The 22,228-nt window shown below is 39.1% G+C and overlaps 1 protein-coding gene across 2 annotated transcripts in view; it reads right to left on the bottom strand.

Annotated features, from left to right (window-relative positions):
- Positions 1 to 22,228, bottom strand: part of LOC137134349 (chondroitin proteoglycan 2-like) — a 78,119-nt gene that overhangs the window by 32,430 nt on the left and 23,461 nt on the right. The gene's annotated exons all lie outside the window — the stretch shown is intronic.

The raw sequence follows: 22,228 nt of genomic DNA, 5'->3' as shown, positions 1-22,228 counted from the left end.
TGAATGCGAACAGGGAAATAATTTCATGCCAAGTGTTATTGACCTTGAAATCAATTATTTCTGATATTTGTGGCTTTTTCACTCTTATTGTTATTAAATGATTTGCCATTCACCTATTCTTATGTATATTTTTAGTGAAAAAACCAGGAGAAAATAAAACTGAAATAGCTTAAAAAAGCTTTTATACTCAGCTGAAGTAGAAAAGTTGCTTAAGCATGTGGCTTAAATTTACAATGCAGAGACAATGTGGACCAAAACAGATTATCGTGCACAGAGGAGGAGATCAATTATGTCAACTAGACTTCGTTTCTTCTTGGTTAGAAATGTTTTGCTACTTATCCAAACAGTTTCATAAGTCTGAATAAAGTGGCCAGAGAACCCAACTATATCTTCCAGATAACGTCTTTGTTCCACCCTGGCCTGAAAAGGGTCGTTAGGTGGAAGGTGGCATGATTCAGTCTTCTGATAACCAAACCTGAATGTGATGCATCACAACCAAAATTGTGATGTTTCTCAAATTAATACATGAAACAAAATTACCATATTTTCAACAGTTTGAGGTTTGAGTGACTCTTTCATTTATGCTATATTTAATTATGTTATCTTCTAACATTTTCTTCGTCTGCAGTGTTTTTATGGAGCTGACTACAAAATCAGCACCATCAGAAAAAAAATAACTTCTATTACTCACATACCTACACACTAACAACTGGACCATTGAAAGAAATACGTTAGCAGAGAACCTTGGTGAGAGTTTTTCTCTCTAAAATACTAACTAGTAGTTATTTTGCATTGACAAATTCAAAAATTCTGCTGATTAAAGCAGTTTTAATAAAAAACAAGCTGTCTTACTGGTCTATTGTAGTGCATAAAAGCTTCTATTGTGCTTATAAAAAGCTGACTGGACAAAAGAAACAACAGGGTTTCGGGTCAGTTAGACTGTATAAAACCCAGTTAAGTCAATATCTTTTGTGGTTTCGGTTGAAGATACATTGACAGCCACTCATGGCTGAAAGCCAACATATTTGTCTTTCAGCCTCAGCCCATCTCCTGCTTCCTTGTGAAGCGTGTCTACATTCTTCAGTAACCTTGCCTTTCAAGTGTCATTCATTCTGTTGCAAGGTGCCACCTGTGTTCAGGGTCATCCCCAGGACTGAGCTGGCCTTCCTGATCAACTTATCCAGTCTCTTACTGTCTGCTGTAGAGATGCTACTGCACCAGCAGACTACGCCATAAAAGATGGCTGAGGTAACCACACATTAAAAAAAACAGTATTTAGTAGTGCTCCTATATAGAGATATATATTTTTACCATTGATTTATCATTTTATCAGTTATTTCTTTTATTGAGTAAATCGTATCAGTGTTGATTAAAAGAAGCCATACAATATTTATGTATGTGCAAATACAAAGGCTGCAGCATCATGGAATAGAAATCCAGTGATTAGAAAACACCAATACAATAGGTCTATCACCAATGACGTGCAATATTTATGCAACAATACAAAGTAGTAATTAAGTAAAGTTTGCCAAAGTAAATAATGACTGAAAACCTAAAAGCCCAAATGATTCAGATACAGCAATTACCACACCCCAAAAATACATCAATTGTGTAAACACAGTATAAGTTGATAATGTTGTATATTAATAGGGTGGTAAAGGAGCTTATGGAAATCCATCTGAATATGTTCTGATGTGTACATTGCATTCTAAAATGTAGGTTTCAAATAGCAAACTAAAATGATATGCTTTCTCTTTTTAATGTACTTATGCTATCTAGTTGCTAATTAAGTTGGATTATTAAGCAATTTTTAAACATAAGATTGAAGCATTTGGAGAAATAGCAAACACCGATGCAATTGATAGTTGCTGTGTTTGTAGTACACTAACAATGTCTGACCTTAATAATGTTGCAGTTGAAAGGGTGCAGCACTAGGTGGTGATAATGTTTGAAAAGTCCAAAGCAATTAGACAAAAAATTGAACAGGGAAGTAATTTCATGCCAAGTGCTTGGCTTGCTCAAGGGGGAATTGTTGGGTTCCCTCTATACATCTTTTAGTCTTGACTTTATTCTGTGTCTTGAGATGACATTGTTGTGAATTACGCCTATATAAATAAAATTGAATTGAATTGAATTGAAAAATCTGTACAATACCTAATGTTTGTTAACTTGAAGAATTACTTTGAAATGATCTAATATCCACATTAGAAAGCATATTTTTACAGCATGCATCCTGGGAACAGATTTTAAAAGCATTTTATAGCCTGTTTACTATTAATAATGATGAGCAGGAAGTACAATTATGAAGATGTGACCACATATGTAGAAGGAGAACAAAACTTCACTTTGCTCTCCACTGTTGCCTAGGGTTTGCTCTAGGGGGCAATTGCTGTGTTTTCTCTATACATCTTTTTGACTTTATTCTGTAAAGTGCTTTGACATTAATTTGTTGTGAATTGGTCCTATATAAATAAAGTTTAATTGAATCCTGCCACAACCCTCCATTTTATTAGGGCTCAGGACCAGCACCAGGGTTGTCCTTGATGGCTGGGTAGGGCCAAACTTGGCTGGGTGGGATTTGAACCTGTGGCCTATTGCATTTTAAGCCAATGCTCTACCACTGAGCCAACACAGATTATTGTTAATAAATAATTTGACATTCACCTATTTATTATTAAAAAAGCTTTTACACTGAAGTGAAAAGGTTATTTAACCCTTTATAGGGCACTTATTGAAATACTTGGTAGATATAAGAGGACATTTGTTCTTTGATTTAAAAAAGTTTCAGACTGAGGTGGGAAATCAAAGTCAAAAAGTTATCGTGTAAGGTTCCTTGCCTGGTAAAGGGTTAAGCATGTGACTTAAATTTATCACTAAATGTTTATGTTAATTCAGGTATCTTAATTATGTTATATTTTTATGAAACTGGGTAAAACTTACCAACACCAGATAAAAGAAATCCAACTCCTACTACTCACATAAGAACACAGTCCCAAGTGGACACCTGAAAGAAATACCTTAGAAAAGAGCCTTGTTAAATGTTATGGATGAAGCCACGTTAAGTAGTGCTTGTGCTTCCACACTTATTTGGAGCTAAACTAGTAACTGCTGTTTCACATTGTTAAATTCACAAAGAAAACTATAAACTCAGGTCTGGATTTGCTGTATGTTGTTCTGCAGAACACATCTCTAAGAGTTTGAAAAAAAAAGCTCTCTTACTTATCTATTGTAGACCATTGCAGAGTGGAGAAAATAAAATAGGATTCTGGGTCAGTTAGGCTTCATAAAACCCATTTAAGTGGTTCTTAGCAATTTTGCCCACGAGGCCAGCTGAGCTGAGCTTTTTACACAAAGTATCTGTGCACACTGGTTTCTCTGTGGTTTTATCCAACAGTGTACAAACAAATGTACATATCATTCTTTCTCTGTGACAAATGTTTGTGTTTGTTTGTTTGTTTTTAGTAACAGTACTTAGATGATTTGCTAAAGATGTATATACAAAAGATTTATGGGGTGACTGTGGTGCAGGAAGGTAGAGCAGTTATCCATCAATCTTACAGTTGTTGGTTCAATCCCCAGCTCTTCTGGTCACATGTCTGGTCACACGTCCTTGAGCAAGACACTGAACCCCAACTTAGTTGCTCCTGGTGAGTGTTGGCCAGCTGCATAGCAGCTCCCCCATCTGTGTGTGAGTGTGAATGGGTGAATAAAAAGCCGTGTAAAGTGCTTTGAGTGCCAAAAGGTAGAAAAGCGCTATATATATAAGTGCAGACCATTTATATGGACCTGTTAAAACTTCTTGTAGACAAAAGCCATAAGATAATTCTTTCTAAATTGCAGCTTGCACAACAAAGGTGAAATATGTGGGTCATATCATCACCCCAGAGGCAAACAGTGTCACAAAAATAAGTTAACACAATTTAAAATATTCCAAAGCCGATTACTTTAAAAAAACAATGATGACTCTTCCTGGCATGACACAACATTTTGCAGATGAATTATTCTGTGCGTAGCTTTCCTGTTTGCTGTGGCGAATAGGTAGCTTTTTTTTGTTGCCTGCCCATGAGTAAACCATGTGGACTCCTGAAGAAAAAGTTTTACATTTGGTTTGTCTAAAACTAGTTAGTTGTTGACCAGGAAGACACTTCTTTGTTATGCCAACCCTGTGGAGTAGAACAGCCTGTTATTTCTAATCAAGCTGGATCTAGTTGTGGCAGGTCTCCATCTCTTTCCGAGAGCTGTTGTTGCAGCAGAGAAAGCTGTGTTAGCATCATGTGATTTGGTTAGCTATTCTGATGCATTGCTTGAAAAGATGTAATATGTTGAACCCAGACTAAGGAGTTTTATGACATCAGCCAGAACACTATTTGCAGATTATGAAATGTGACACATTAAAAAAAGTTAATAATGCAAATTTCTGAAGCAAATTCAGCAGCTCATTCCACTGCAGAAGCAGCAGCCATGGTGGGACAAATGTTTTACTTTACTAAACTTTGATGCCTTTGATAATGGTCTTAACAATTGTCGGAAGAACCTGCTTGCTTTCTAACTCCTTCCCAGGTCTCTGAAGGAACTCTTCAAAGCAGTCACAAGGTTAGATAGCTGGTATAGAGAGATACAATATGAGAAGACACCCACTCGCCACTAAAGTACCTTGTCCATCAACTCCGTCCTACTTTACCTGAACCCATAAAACTGGGCCAAAAATGTATTTCCCATGAATAACAAGAACACCGGATTAAGGGGAATCCTTGCCTGTATTGTGGCAAGGATTGCCTGTATGAATGGAAACCTGCTTTCTATATGTCTGCAACATGCTGGGCATTGAGTACCTGGTTTTGCCATTCTTGATGATATATTGATCTTCTCCCAAGACTGAGCATTTCGCGCACATGCGAGCAATCCTCCAACACTTCCTCCTCCAACTCACCTCTGTGCTTTCTTCTCTTGCCATTTGTCTCCTGCTCAAAGAAACTATAAGATTGCTAGCCGTGAACTATTGGCTATCAAGCTCGCTCTGGAGGAAAGGCATCATTGGCTGGAGGGGGGCAAACTTCCCTTCTTTCTCCTGAATGATCACAAGAATCTAGATTATCTACAACTACCAAATGCCTAAATTCCAGACAAGCCAGGTGGGCTCTCTTCTTTGGATATTCCCAATTTACACTCTCCTGCTGACCTGGCCCTAAAAATGGAAAAGGAGATGCCCTGCACACTTCAGAGAAACTAAGGCAAATTCCATGTATGTGTTAGAATACTTAGTCAATAAGTCCGATTCTGATTCAAGTCAACCTCAAACGTTGACTCATCAGTCCACAAGATTCATCTTCAAGACAAAGAGTCCACTGTTTAAGCGTCTTCACACTGCCACTTTTCCTTCCACTTTCCCAATCTTAGTAGGAGATTTTTCTTGCCCATTTTTCTTGCCCATGGAGCCAGCTGACCTTAGTATTCTACTCACAGTGTCTTTGCACACTAGTTTCTCTCATTTATTCAATGATGCAGCCAGTTCAGGAGCATTGAGGCTTGTGAACTTGGGCGTTCCACTGCATTGTCTGTCTGGATTGGATCCAGTTGCAGCATATCTCTTGAGACTGTAGTGTAAACCTTTTTTTTAAATTGTGTTTTACATGAAGGAAGGACATGCAAGATCAATTTAACAGCATCCAAACTTTTTTACATTTTAATGAAAACATGACATTTTGGTGATTCCAAGCTTGTGTATATTATTCTCGGAACTATCAAGAATTGTGTAAGTAATCTTTTAGGTTTTAGATAGTTTACCTGTTGATTAAATTGTTGCAGATAAATTACAAATTGGTATTTTGAGTTTTGGAATTCATTTCAGTAATTACATAAAATAGTTTGTTTTTTACGAACATTTTCTTGTTAGTGTATATTATTCTCAGAACTATCAGAAATTCAGTTTGTTTCACAGTACAGTGATGGACTGGTTAAAGCTGCCGCCTCAGAGCTAGAAGGTCCTAGGTTTTAATCTAACTGTCAGCTGCTGGCAAACTGTACCCCGCCTCTTCGCCAGTGACAGCTGGCTCAGGCCTCCTGTGACCCTGAACAGGTTAAATGATTAAAGATGATGGATGGTTGGATACTTTATTTGCCTCCTACATAAAGTATGCACTTCCATTTGTTTGGTCACTCACAACTGCTCTTTTTTTTAGAACTGACTTAGATTTTTGCTGCCTTGTACCTTACTTGTAAGTTGCTTTGGATAAAAGCGTCTGCTAAATGACCAAATGTAAATGTAAAGTGTTGTGTAAATTCTAAAGCCCTGTTTGTTCACGCGTTCTTCAATAGAACCCAAATCTTTTTGAACTCTTCAAATTCCTTGTTTGCAAATAATGACATTCAAAATCCTCTTCCAACATCTTCAAATATATAATTATTCATAATATTGAACAGTACTGGGCTAATGATGCTCCAGTATGATGTTTCATTTTCTATTTCAGCTGTTTTTGAGCTTTACTCATTGACTTACACTTGCACTGTCCTTTTCATTTCATAGTTAGAAAATGTTTAGTCCAATTAAACATTATGGCTCTGTTTCCTGAATAAAGAAATTGAATAAGAATGCACTACTTTCTACAGGAAATGATATGCTCTCTAAACTCCAAACTCCTCAAATCGGAAAAAAAATATGCACAATATTGCTTTCCCGACTATTCTCTCCTGATGCTCCGTCTCATTTCTTTGACCCTCCCCCACTTTGAGCATGCAGATTTTTATTCTATGTCCATATCTGCTGTATTGTAAATCTGTCATTATTTTCTTACTAATTATCCTTGACCTTATAGTATGTTGTGTGTTAATAAACAAGATAAAGCAGATCAAATGTGCAGCAAAGAACAATTGTACACAAAAATCTAATGAGGCGTAGCTCATTGTTGTCGTTGGGTGTGATATAGAGCATAACTTGGCTGTAGTATCTTTTAATTAATAAGCTATTCTCTGAACTTCTCCACCTTGGCATTACACAGTCGGATACACCCTTTGACAAAAGTGTAAATCTCAAGAGGGCACAAATTACAGTTTTAAAGAAACATAATAATTACCTTTAATGTTTCCCAGTAATCTGGTCATGAGCCAAGCAGCCAAGCCAAGTTTGTTGCAGTTGTCATCTCTCTTCTCTTGTATCTTTTTCCTGATTTATATTTTGCTAATTTTAGTGCAGTTAACTAACTAGTCTAAGGAAATTTGGTTTACGTCCTTAAATCATGCAGCTTGAAAGAGTTTTTATCTGGATTTTTTGCTGCACTCCTACTTTTGTCCCATTGTCCCATTTTCTCAAGATGTGCTGGTTACACTGCAATTGCTGGGCTCAGTGGATCTAACTTTGTTTCCCAATGGGATAAACACAGTAGCAAGTACAGTAAGGGGATCCAGAGAAGGAAGAAAAGATGGGGATGGAAGTAAAGAATGAAGACAAACAGCACACAGGAAGAAAGTGGGAGAATTAAAAACTCCATCTCTCCTTTTTTCTTATGGGCAACTGTAACAGACTGCACAAACAAATAAGGAGGTCTGGTTCTGTTCTGGGGGGGAAACTGGACCCTCTGCCATTTGTGGCTGAGAGGAAAATGTTGTCCAAACTCCTCTTATTCCTGGACAATCCTAACCACCCACTCCACTGCGTGATGCCAGGCTTTCAGCCAGAGACTGATCACAGTCTATGTGGGGCCTGCACTAACTAAAACCAGAGTGTTTTAAGAAACAATGCACGTCAGGTAACACAGACGATTACTTCCATGCCACGTGGGCCTGCAACCCGGTGCATTGTTTCTTAGTAGAAGTGACAGAGACACTCTCCGCAATCCTGAGCTGTAGAATCCCCACATCTCCGTCCCTCTGTTTACTTGAAAACATCTCAGAAGTTGATCATCTCCAAGTTGAATATAAAAACCCAATAGTCACCCAAAAAATAATTTTTCAAAACTGGAAAACCTCACTATTAATAGTAATAGTAGTAATTTATTATGATTATAGCTATTATTAGTAGTAGTAGTAGTAGTAGTAGTAGTTGTATTAGTAGTAGCAGTAACTTTCCTGTTCCCCCCACTACCCCTCCTCACTTCTCCAACCCCGATGCACCTTTACAAGCAAACACACACTGTACATAGGTAACACATGTCTTGTCTTTTTGTCGTATCTCACACTGTTGTTATGCTGTTATGTTTTGTATTGTGTGATTTGCACTGTTTTTTGTTTTTGTTTTGTTTTTTGGTGAATAAAAAAATCCAATTAAAAAAATTTAAAAGGTATTGACTAAATGTACTGTTTTTTTGTGTTATGACATATCTCTCTTTAGTTATGACATATATCTCTTTATCTCTGATAACTGCTGCTGCTCCCGGTGAATGTTGGGCAGCTGCATAGCAGCTCCCCCATCGGTATGTGATTGCGTGTGTGAATGGGTGAATAAGAAGCAGTGTAAAGTGCTTTCAGTTCCAAAAGGTAGAAAAGCGCTATATAAGTGCAGAACATTTACCATTTTACCATTTTTACTTTATCCAAAATGTTAAAAATTAATGCTCTCTAACTCTATGTTCCTCTAGACATATCCAACCTCTCTAACATTTGCTCAGCAGCCAGGGCAGTAAAAACATTGTGTTCAGTATATTTAGTGCAACTGGATTTTTTTATGGTTTCTCACATATATCCGATCTAAGCAGATAATTAAGCTGCTTAGCTGCGTATGTTTAACTTTTTAAATATGGATTTATCTGTGCATAGTAAATTAGTAGAGGATTACTTTTGTAAATCATATCATACACATACAAATAATTATTGTATAAGATTTATAGCCATCAGTTGTTTCTGTATGTTGCTGTTTGAGAAATGTTGTGTATGTTCATCAACTGTGGTTTAACAGGAAAAAGCAGATCAGTCTATGATTAGTAACTAAGATTACTAAGATCACTGGGTGTGATTTAGGACATACCCTTGCTGGGAAATATTTTAAAGCATTTAAACCCTTTAAATAAAACACTGTTCATATTGACTCTCAACTTCCTCATTAGGTCATAATCTGTCATTACTTGTGATTGTGAGTAAATACATTTGAAGCCATGACAACTAAATTCATTAGTTTGTGCTCTATATTCCATACAACCGGCAACGCCAAACGTACAGCTATGACACGCTATAACAGCCTCACTATTAATTGTAATGTTCTGTGCATATTATTAGTGTAATTTTTATAAGAACAGATGTAATAGAACATTGACATTGGTCTGAGTAACCTAAAATTCAACAAAAAGAAGTTTGAGCTGGAATACAGATTATGAAGAACTGAAAAGTCTTTCTGAAGTCACACTAGTGGCAAGAATACTGGAGGATCTTCTGTGTCAGAGTTGCCAACATTTGAAAAATACTTTCTTTTGTCTTTCTATCAACAGGAATACTGGACATGGATGCGTATGTAGAAGTTTAGGACTGTTGTTTGTTTCGCTTTGTACCTAACGCGCTTCATGCTGCTTCTCATTTACACTCACAATCACACAATGATGAAAGCTGCCATTCATCTAACCTGACCCACCAGAAGAAACTTGTTGTTCAGTGTCTTTGTCAAAGATACTTGAAATAAAACATACGATGACAGAATGAACAAAAACAGAACCACCGAGCCTGCAATTGGTGGACAACTGTTGTAGTCACATTTGCCAGAAAAGAAAGTGAAACAATTTCGCTCAGTTGCACATCATGACATTTTATCCAAAGGAACATGTGGCCACAAGTGACTAGGTATCGAAGCACCACCGCTATGAGTCACAGGTAACTGTGCTACCAACTGGTCACGGTCAGACTCATAATTATTCTCCATCATTTACATTGTGTGACAAACTGGACAGGTGTTTACAGACTGTGACATTTACGTCTGCCTTTCCCATAAATTTTCATTTAAATAAATCACAGGCAGATGGAGGCATGAAAGAATAATTACGATCACAATAGCACCTCTCATCACTCACTTTTATTTTCTATTTTCTGTGCTCATTTCTCATTTCACTTCTTATGAATCTTCTTCTTCTTTTCCTTTCGGCTGTTCCCTTTCAGGTGCCGCCACAGCGAATCATGTGCCTCCATCTAACTCTGTCCTCTGCATCCTCTTCTCTCACACCAACTAACTTCATGTCCTTTCTCACTACATCCATAAATCTCCTCTTTGGTCTTCCTCTAGACCTCCTGCCTGGCAACTCCAACCTCAGCATCCTGCTACCGATATATTCATAATTTCCACCTCAATCTGGCCTCTCTGACTTTATCTCCAAAACATCTAACATGAACTGTCCCTCTGATGTACTCATTCCTGATCCTGTCCATCCTCGTCCCTCCCAAAGAGAACCTCAACATCTTAAGCTCTGCTACCTCCAGCTCTGCCTCCTGTCTTTTCTTCAGTGCCACTGTCTCTAAGCCAAACAACATCTCTGGTCTCACCACCGTCTTGAACACCTTTCATTTCATTCTTGCTGATACTCTTTTACCACACAACACACCTGACACTTTTCTCCACCCGTTCCAACCTGCCTGCACTCACCTCTTCACCTCTTTTCCACACTCTCCATTGCTCTGAACCGTTGACCCTAAGTACTTAAAGTCCTGCACCTTCTTCACCTCTGTTCCCTGTAACCTCACTGTTCCACCTTGGTCCCTCTCATTCACACACATGTATTCGTCTAAGCTTCGTTCCTCTGTTTTCCAGAGCAGACCTCCACCTCTCTAGATTTTCCTCCACCTGCTCCCTGCTCTCACTATAAATCACAATGTCATCTGCAAACATCATAGTCCATGGAGATTCCTGTCTAACCTCATCTGTCAGTCTGTCCATCACCAGAGCAAACAAGAAGAGGCTCAGAGCTGATCCTTGATGCAGACCCACCTCCACCTTGAACTCTTCTGTCACACCTACAGCACCTCACCACTGTTTTACAGCTCTCAGACATGTCCTGCACCACTCTAACATACTTCACTGCCGCTCCAGACGTCCTCATACAATACCACAGCTCCTCTCTCTGCACCCTGTCATACGCTTTCTCTAAATCTACAAAGACACAATGCAACTCCCTATGACCTTCTCTGTACTTCTCCATCAGCATCTTTAAAGCAAATACTGCAACTGTTGTTCTCTTTCTAGGCATTAAACCATATTCCTGCTCAGAAATGCTCAACTCTGCCCTTAGCCGAGCTTCCACTACTCTTTCCCACAGCTTCATTGTTTGGCTCATCAGCTTTATTCCTCTGTAGTTACCACAGTTCTGCACATCTCCCTTGTTCTTAAAAATGGGCACCAGTACACTTCTCCTCCAGTCCTCAGCATCCTCTCACTCTCCAAGATCTTGTTACTGTCTTGTACTACTCAGAAACTCTACTGCCACCTCTTAGTGTCCAACCTAGCATACAAGTTCTCATATGCTCTTTATTTGGCCTTTGCCACCTCTACCTTCACCTTAGGCAAATCTGGATGCCCTAGCCCCAATCATTAGCCCTATAGACTGAGGAGATGTGCTCCTTAAAGCTAAGTTGGTCGTCAATGATGAAAAGGACTTTGGTGTTGGAGAGGTTGAGGTGAAGATATCTCTGTCTGGATCAGCGAGAGACATCTGAGAGACAGGCAGAGGACAGGAGCCGTCCGGTGGAAAGGACAGGAAGAGCTATGTCTCATCAGCATAGCAGTGATAGGAAAGACCATGTGAGTGAATGATGGAACCCAGGGATGCAGTATAGACAGAAAAAGGAAGAGGACCAAGAACTGAGCCTTGCAGCACACCGGTGAAGAGACTATGAGAATAAGAAACATGCCCCTGCCCCTTCCATGACAGTCAGGAGTGCTAAATGCTAAATGCCAAATAGTTGCATATATAGCGCTTTACAATGTTGATTGCCATTCAAACACACTTACACACTGATGGCCGTGGCTGCAATGCAACCTGACCCACCAGGAGCAACTTGGGGTTCAGTGTCTTGCCCAAGGACACTTTGACATGTAGCCAGGAGCAAGGATTGAACCACTGACCCTGTGGTGCATCGTCAACTGCCTTACCAACTGAGCTACAGCCACCCCTAGGAGTGCCCACTACGAGTGCCGTTTCTGTGCAATGACACCTCTTGAAGCCAGACTGTTTGACATCAAGGAAGTTGTTCTTGGAAAGAAAGTCTGAGAGTTGATTGAAGACGGCTCGTTATATCGTCTTGGCTAAAAATGGAAGAAGCGAGACAGGCCAGTAATTCTCCACAATGGAGGGATCAAGAGAAGGCTTCTTGAGCAGTGAGGTAATCTGGGCCTGCTTGAATGAGGTCAGGAAAAGTCCCTGTTGTGAGAGATTTGTTGATGACTTGTGTAATAGCTGGCATTAGTGTGGGTGCAAGTGTTTGAAAGGGAGTGAAAGGGATTGGATCCAGAGAGCAGGTGGTCATATGGTTAGAGAGAAGGAGGGTGGATATGTCGTCCTCAGTTAGAGTTGAAAATGATGAGAGCAATGCAGTGTTGGAAGAAGTTAGACAGATGTAATCATCTGGAGGAGAGAACTGTGAGCTGATGGCTGCCACCTTCTAGTAAAGAAGTCGGCAAAGTCGTCAGCAGTGAGAGAGGTAGATGGCGGAGGTGGAGGTGGGTAGATGAGTGATTTAAAAGTGGAGAACAGCTTTCTGGTGTCTGTGGTGTTGCTGAGCTTCTCCTGGTAGTATTCAATCTTTGCCCTGGTGACACTGTGAGAAAAAGATCCAAGCAGATCCTGATACTCAGCAAGGGCAGATGGAGTCTTGGATTTGTGCCACTTCCTCTCCACACTCCTGAGCATGGTGCGTAGTTCACGGATCCAGTCAGTGAGCCACGGATTAGAAGCTGAGGGATGAGCTGGTTTCGAAGAGATGGGGCAGAGACAATCCAGACACAATGAAAGTGTATTGCAGAGGCTGTCCGTGGCTGCATCTGCATCAAGGATGGAGAGGCCCTGTGTTGAGGGCAGAGTTGCGGAGACCAGTGAAGAGAATCGGTCCAGGTTGAGAGACCTGAGGTTACGACGGAATGTTACAAGTGTGGTGGGAGAATGCGAGGGTCCAGGGATGAAGCCTGTCAGTTGAATGAAGAAATTATCCGATAAATGCAGAGGAGTGACCAAGATGTTGTCTGTGGTGGAGTTCCGGGGGAGGATGAGGTCGAAGTTTTTTGCCAGCTTTGTGGATCGGAGGAGTGGAGACCAGACTCAGGTCAAATGTGTTTAGAAGAGCAACGACGTCAGCCGCCTGGGGTGGCCGTGTTCTGTGGCGTGATTCAGGTTTCTGTAAGTGCAAGCAGGTGAACAGCTGACAAAAGCTGGAATGACGCCGGCCTTGTTCACTGCAGATTGGCAGTTCCACAGGGAAAGAGAAAAAGAGGCTGGTGTCCAAGTGGTCCTGCTGAGAGTGCGCAGGTGAGAAACATGTCGTCTTATAGTAGGACGTCATGTGCTGCGTCTGCAGAGGAGAATAAATATCTGCTAAAAACACATGGTATAAGAAAAAGGCTTACCAGAGTAGAAAGGGTTAATGTGATGCAAAGTAAAGAAACACAAGTAAAAGAAGTTATAAATAAAGTGGACAGGTAGACTCGCTAGTCTTTACACAAGAAGGCCTAAACACAAGGGCTGACGCTCCAGCCCAACAGGTGCCTTACATATGGTCTTAATTGGCTACAGCTGAAACTGCCCACTCGTTGAAACCAAACTAATTTGTTTTCCTTTGCTCCTTTGTCAAAGGTGTGAACGCTCAGTGATTACTAAGCTGAAACTACCACCAATAACAGATATCCACTGTACTAGAGGAGCAAAACTTTCTACCTACAGTTCTTAACTCTATTAAAAAACAGACTAAATCAGCAGACTCAAGAGAAATGACAAAAATTCAGATGCCTCTGAAACCAACAAACCAATTTCAAACAGCACTTACTTGTTGAGTATATCTCCTGTCATAGTTTGGTGCTTGTCCAGGATGCTGAGGTTGGAGCCTCCAGGCAGGAGGTGTAGAGGAAGACCAAAGAGGAGATTTATGGATTTAGTGAGAGAGGAAATGAAGTTAGTTAATGTGAGAGAAGAGGATGCAGAGAATAGAGTTAGATGGAGGCACATGATTCGCTCTGGTGACCCCTGAAAGTGAACAGCCAAAAGGAAGAGAAACCAATTGGTTTCCAAAGTCACACACACACACAGTGCAGTGAATGTGTTTAAAGGATTGTAGTTTAAATACATCTTTTTATGAAAGGTCCAGGCACAGATTAGTTACAATCCTGGACAAACTATACACCATAAAGACAGAAAGACATGCTAATCAAATCTGTAAAAAGTAGAAGTCGGGGGCTGGATACAAAATTATTTACTAGTCATTAAATATATAATATACAATAAATGCAGTATTGCAATAGGATTCTACATCATTTGCAGTACCAGCAGGGACCTGCCAGAGATTGATTATGACAAAGTCACAGACCTTTAATGTTGTGGTTGGGCTTTAAGCACGGTTTTTAAAAATGCACGATTCACAGGAATTATGTATTTGGACAGTTTGAGGCATGTTGGGATCATCTGTGTGTTTTTGTGGATAACTACTGTAATTTAATTTCCTTTTTGGAAAAAAGCAGGTTCTGTCTGCTTTCACTTTCATTTCTTTCTGACTCTGTGACCTTGACCTAAAAATGAGTTGGATGTTCAGCATGTGTTGGATTTACCAAGATAAAGCTGATCAATGATGCAGCAAAGGATGATATGAAGAAAAGCCTCTAAATATTAAGGCACTTAAGGTCACTGGGTGTTTATCCCCCAGGGTTAAAAACTGACCACTTACTTTTTCTATTCAAGATCTTTTCATATAACATCCTTATCATTAGATCCCACACTGATTATACATTGACGAACTTGTTTTGTCAATAAGTTCATCTGAAAATTCAAGATGATTTTTACTGTACATTCGAGACGATTGGCAGCACCACCTGTAAAGCCATGACGATAATCACAGCTTTGCCATTGGCTGGCATGAACTGTGGCAGGTAAAGTACATTAGTGGTGTAATTACCCTCTAATCTAATTTGGAAACAAAAACCTTTGGCTGTAACATTAATTGAAAACAAGCTATGAAAGATCATTTAAAAAAACAACCTGACATTGGACAGGACCTTGTATTTCCATAAGGTTGCATTGTAAATTCATTTTTATTTATTAAACATAGACTAGTAATGTTTTTACACCTTAGATTTAGTTTGCTACCTGTGTGGTCACTACCTCAGCATGACACCTGTTCCCACGGTTCATGCTTTTGTCTAAATCCAAAATAAGTCTATACAGCTGATGTAGTGTTTCACTTTGAAACTAGTGTCTTTATCTTGGCCTGCAGAGATGACACTCTGAGAAGGAGCTGAGCCAATTGGATTTTAGGAGGTTATATTCAGCTCCACTTCCTGAAAGCTAATTGTTGATGTTAAGGATACATTGATTACCATTGAGGCATGTTAAAAAATCTTAATAATTTCTTGAATAAGGACTTTCATCAAAAAGTAAATATTACTAAACTGAAGTAACGGGTCATCATTTCTTTTTACTATGTCACATTAACCCAAGTTGGGAGCCAGCATTCTTTTAGTTTATTGGTCGAACAAACATAAATGTAGGGGGGTCAGGTTATCCATTCTTCGTACAAAAAATAATGTTAGGTAGTTTAGAGGTTTAGAGTTTGCACAGTCGGATAACAATAAGCACTCAGAGGAAGAAGGCTTGAAAAAGCTCTCTCAACCTCTGTCATCACTGCAGGTCCAAAGCTATTTACTGTGTTAGGTCAACTGGTTTCTTAAGTCTGACAGAATGATCATGACTCTGCATCAGCAGTGAACTAAGACTAATCACTTGCCCCACCTGGTGTATAAATACAGCATTTTAATAGGCTTCTACATCATTTGCAGTACTAGCAGGGACCTGTTAGGGACTGGTTATGGCCCTGTCACAGACTATTAAAGTGATGGAAGGGATTGTAGCATGTTTTCTGTAAATGTTCATGATTTACAGAAAATAATTTGATAATTTGATTAACGCACGCATCATCTGGTCTGTCTGGTTTTTTGTTTGTTTTTCATTAGCATATTTAGGTTCTTCCTGGTATCACTTTCATTTCTTTCTCACGCTGTGACATTGACCTAAAAGTGTGTCATAATGTTTGGCACATGTTTGAATTACCAGGAAAAAGCAGAAAAGGTGCAGCAAAGGAGGAAATGAAGGAAAACCTCTAAAGAATTTAGGGCCTTAATCTCACTGGGTGTGAAATGTTTTATTACAGATCTCTTCATGTAACTTCCTTGTCAATATCAGCCACTGTTGATACATAGTCACGACAGATAATTGGCAGCACCAACTGTATCACTATGACAACAAATACAACCTTGCCATTGATTGTCATGAACCTTGGTACTTAAGTACTTTACTGGTGTGACTTACCCTCTAATGTTAAACGACAGATTTAAAGACTCATGATCCAAAATCCACTCGTAGTGGATATCAAATCAATAAGGTCAAAATTTGTAGATTTGTTTATAAGCCCCTATTGCATTAAATTTGATTCTGATGAAAATGTAGTGTCTTTATAACAAGTTACCTCAAGAAGCTGGGTGGAAAACCCACATTATTTTCTTAAATAGATAAGTAGGAGTCCAAAGTAAGAGGGAGGTCAGGTGCAGTAAAGATCAAAAGCAGCGTTAATGGGTTTAGCAGAGGTTGCAGCAAGGGATGCATCATCCCCAAGCTGACAAACTTCAGGAGGCAGCTGCTTACAGATGTGACATGAAGCCTTGGGCATCAGTCTGTCATTTAGAATTCCTGCTTTCTTTTTCATTATTTCCTTTGGCAATAATACTCTCTACTGAAGGGGAGAAATGGGAATAAAGTTATCGTTAAAATGGTTACTGCTCTATAATATGGGTAAAAAAAACTGGAGACAGATATTTTGCATGCTAAAAACGTATTTGTTTGGTGATTGTGAGGCAATTGCTGAAAGCTGGGATGTTCATAATAAAATAACTACCTGGGGCGACTCTGGCGGAGGAAGGTAGAGCGGTTGTCTACAAAATCTTGCAGCAATCCGGGCTCCTCCAGTCACATTTCGAAGTGTCCTTGAGCAAGACATTTACTTAGTTGCTCATTGTGAGTGTTAGCCAGCTGCATAACAGCTCCCCCATCGGTATGGTTGAAAAGGATAGGTTCCAGCAGCTGTGGTTATGATATCTGTTTTGGTTCTGTCAATAGGAGATACAGTTGTTTACCAATCACAGCAGTCAAGGCTTTTTCTGAAGATCAAACCTGATGGGCAGTTATAGTAGTATTAGTAGTAGTAGTAGTAGTAGCAGTAGTAGTAGTAAATATTAGGGGGGTTTTAGGGGTTGGCGTAGTCCCATCACACTTTTCATAACATAACTCTAGACTGGGCCCACCTGAAGTTTGAGCATAAAAAAACCAAACAAAAAAAACTCACAGATTTCAACAGGTTTGATTAGCATTTGTATTTTGTCAGTTCACTAAACAAGTCATTGAAAATGATATTTATCTGCTAGTTAGATGGATAAAAACTTATGCAAGCTGGCTATGATCAAACAGAGACCTTTAAAGTCACAGAAATGGTCAGTATTACATTGAAAATCAATTTTAAAAAATTGCATTTTTAATGGACACTCAACACTCAAAGCTTCACTGTACATATAACTGGGGCTAAATGTCTAATTTAACATTTATGGACTACAACACATATCACCATTATCGCTGTTGTCCTCGTGTTTCTTTTACAGGTCTGTCTAGTGGTATTTTAATGATGTTATCTAGTAACATTTTCTTCTTTAGCAAGGTTCCTTTTCCTGATTTTCCACATCATAACCTAATTACTGAAACATGTAGATTTGTTATTGTTAAGCCGGGTTAAGCAATGTAACCTACTTATGTATAAGTTTCACATGTTGACATTCTATTTGTCTTGGCAGCAGCTGTTGGAAAATAACCACCATCAAATCTGGGAATCTGCCAAGTGCTGCACTGTCATTGAACGCCTCACAGCAAAGCTGCAGCTGACAGACGGCTCAGGCTACACCTTCTATAGAGACACAGTGATACTTCCTTAACATCAAAACCATGTACATGAAAGTGATTGGTCCTATTACTATAACAGCAGATGAGATATCAGACTTCAAGCATATTTTATTGAATTTCTTAATATGGTAAATGGTCTGCGCTTATATCTTTTCTACCTATTGGCGTTTGCGGAGACTCTCAGAACTTCCAAGAGAGGATGGGCATTTGTATGATAGTGGTTAGTGGGTTAATGGTGGACAAAACATCTATGGTTTTAATGCTCTTTCCATCTCAGCTTTATAACTGTTACAAGCCTAATATGTACAGTAAGTATAGAAAAGAATGACCACTCTTCGAAGTTTTTACCTTTTTTAAAAAACACTGAATTGTTGTCAATCTAATTTGGCTTTTTTGACAAACAATAAAAAGTAAAAAAATCTCTAAAAACTAATCTAATTTACTGAAAATATAAAAATAAAAATAAGCACTCAGACTTTATGTAAAATCACCTAAATTTGTATGTACATTACCTTAATCTTCCCTGGTGCAACCTCAAACCTTTAATTTTTTTGGTTGGGCTTTAAGCACAGTTTTTGGAAACATTTTTGGAAAGAACAAAGGATCTTATAAAGAAAAACCTCTAGGCAAGTAAGGTTAGGTTACTTTACACCCATGGGAAGATTTGTTTTGCAGTTGGAGAAGAAAACCATAGTACACGCAGACATTTGAGGCACCAGACAAATACCAGGACCAATTAAAAACAGAAACATGGACAAGTACACACAAAGCTTACTGATCATATTTACAAAAGGTAGAAGTAAAGTAGGTGTAAGTAAGACAGATAATAAAAGCTCAAAACCCACTGAAACGCCAATAGCATAAACTCATAAACGCATCGAAACTTGTTAAATGTTTGATGTAAATAAACAGAATAAAAATCTTTAGTGTGCAACATCAAATCTTCAGCTAAGACTTATTTAAAAGAGCAATAGCAGTATAAACAACTGTTTCTGTGCTGCTTAGACCTCGGATCTTAGAATCTCCAACCAGATTGAAGGCGCTGAAATTCACTGGCTAAAGGATGGGATTCATTACAGATGGAGCTGGTTAACTGCTGCACTTGTCTGTTGAACAGCGATTCTCCACTCAGCTGTGACTCCTTAATTAGCCAACTAAACAATTTAATTATGTGATCCAGTCAGTTTCTCTTACGAGGCAGGTTTCCAAACCAAGACACTGTAAGGGACTGGTTTCGAGGTTGGACTAAAAGGTGCTTGACACAATCACTCAGTTTAAATAAAGTTTATGATGAAATGATACGGTTGGCAAAGCACGATGGAGATTTAAGTCCTTTAAGTTAAGTTAAGTTACATTAAAATTTTAGGTGGTGTCAAACTGCAGTCTGAAGAGGACATGCAGATGAGTCACGGCAATGACTAGAGAGACATGGAGTCAAAACATGAAACGAGAATTAGTAGAGTGAGTGGGGAGACAAATGGAGTCTAGAGGAAAGGCAAGGTTCCTATGAGGAAGATTGGTATATGTCCTGGCAGAGTAGAAAGAGCTTTAGACGCAGTGGAGATGAGTAATTTAAAGAAAGGGTAGGACAATGGTGAGGGGCGTCCACTGGGGAAGAAATAGTGGTGTCGATCAGAGACACAGGAAGGCCTGGTACAGGCTTGTGATAATCTTGATTCTTCATGGGCAGATAACAGTAGTCATAATCCTCAGTCATTCATTAAGTTGGCAACAGAGAGTCAATAGGAAGTGGTTGCTCACAAAACCCAAGTGGGAGCCAGCGTTAGGTCGAGGAATTTAGAGTGGTCCAAATCAACTGAAGGGATGAAAGGCCCAAATCACTGCTATATACTGAGCATGCAAACAGTATCTATGACAGGCTTTTCAAACATGCGATTTTTACTGGCTTTAGGAGGGGTAAGGAGCCCATGGAGCTGTGTGCCAGTGAAACAAAAGCTAATCCAGGTTGCAGACTGACTGACTATGAAAAGCGAAATTTCTTTGTTTCTTTTTTTTTTTTTTTTTAACATGGTCAGTAATATTAACCCCAACACTGAGAGTAGTTGGGACCAGCATTGTTTTGGTTGATTGGTCCAACAAACGTAAATGGAGGTGGTCAGTTCAGGCATTTTTGATACAAATAAAAAAAAAAGAAAATTAGGTTGCAGTTTAGAGTCTGCTCATTATTAACCAACTGTGCTCTCACAGAAGGAAGACTTGAAACAGCGCAACCTCTGTCAGCTCAGCAGGACCTTTAAGGTTTTGGTTTGGAATTAAGCATGGTTTTTAGAAATCCACGATTCACAGGAATTATGTATTTTGACAGTTTGAGGCATGTTTACCATAATTTAATTTCCTTTTTGGAGAATTGCAAGTTTTCTCTGCTATCACTTTCATTTCGTTCTCACTCTGTGACCTTGACCTAGATGCTCAACACGTGTTCGGATTACCAGGAAAAAAGCAGCTCAAGGTATAACAAAAGATCATATCAAGAAAAACCTCTAGGTATTTAAGGCCCTTAAGATCACTGGGTGTGATTTCAGGCATACCTTTACAGGGCTATAAATCGAGGTAAGACACTGTTATACATTATTGCATTGTTTGAAATACTCAAGATCACTAAATTAATTTTAGTTTGTGCTCTAAATTCCAGAGAATTGACAGCACCACCTGTATAGTGATGAGCCCTGCCATTGGTTGGCATGAACTGTAGCAATTAAAGTACATTACTGGTGGGTGACTGTGGCGCAGGAAGGGAGAGCGGTTGTCCACCAATCTCACAGTTGTTGGTTCAATCCCCGGCTCCTCCGGTCAAAGTGTCCTTTAGCAAGAGACTGAACCCCAACTTAGTTGCTCCCGGTTAGTGTTGGCCAGCTGCAGCAGCAGCTCCCCCATTGGTGTATGAGTGTTCGTGTGATTGTGAGTTTGAATGTGTAAAATAAGAGGCTTTGAGTGCCAATAGGTAGAAAAGCACTATATAAGTGCAGACCATTTACCATTACTTACCCTGTAATCTAATTTGGAAAAAACATAAACAGCTATTTTTAATGACAGATTTAATCTTAGAATTGAATGACGATTTTTCTTTAAAGACTGCAACATGTATGAGTATGAAAGATAGTTAAACAAACAAACAAATAAAAACATTGTCATTGGGCCAGGACATTGTTATTCCAACTTTATTATTTGCCTGGGTGACCTACTGGCATCAGCATGTTTGCATTAGCAAATGCATTTTTAATCATTTTAATCAACATAGACTGATGATTTTTTTTTCATTTAAAAAAATGCGTACATTTTTTACAAGGCCTAGATTTAGTTTGGTATCAGTGTGGTCACTACATCAGCATGGCACCTGTTGCCACTGTGCATCCTTTTGTCTAAATCTAGAATGAGTCTAGACAATCTAAACTAAAACAATCTGGAAAACAAACTAACCAAAAAGCAGAGACTAACTCACTCCAAATAACTAAAAAAACAAACCGCAAGACTAACTAACGCCCTAGTATGAATCTAAAGCTGTTGGTCGGGAAAAATAACGAAAATCGGGAAAAAACGATACATGGAGAGACACACTAGCAACAAACAAAAACAAGTGTAGATGGATGATGTGAATCAGGTGTTGTCGACTAGGGCCAACTGAGGAACGGAAAGCCAAGAGGGACTGGAGACAGACTGAGGTGGAACAGAGTGGTGGGAAGCCTCAGATGGCGGGGAGGAGAACTGGGGGGACGCATACAGACACAATATGAAAATACTAAAGACACAGGAACAAATTACATCTAATAAAAGAATCGAAAAAACTAACTTCTGACACCTCTGATGTCTGCATATTATATGCAGTCTAGCAGCAATCCGATATTGTTTCTGTTGTTGTAGTTGTAGTAGAAGTGTGATCTATGGTAAAAGTTTGATGAAACATGAACATTAATGCAACATGATGGTAAACACAGAAAGACAAACTAGTGAATAAAGCCAAACTGACTAAATCTAAACTGTTCAGACTTTTCTCCAGTCACTATTTTACAGTGAGTTGTGGCAGAGCGAGGCCCTTTTGTGACGTATTGTGATGTGTTGTGAAAGAAAGATGTTCTTAAGAACAGTGATAAAAATGTCCACTTCACCTT

Source organism: Channa argus, chromosome 10 (genome assembly GCF_033026475.1).
Source record: "Channa argus isolate prfri chromosome 10, Channa argus male v1.0, whole genome shotgun sequence".
Classification (NCBI taxonomy): Eukaryota; Metazoa; Chordata; class Actinopteri; order Anabantiformes; family Channidae; genus Channa; species Channa argus.
This window is presented reverse-complemented; position numbering and strand designations above follow the sequence as displayed.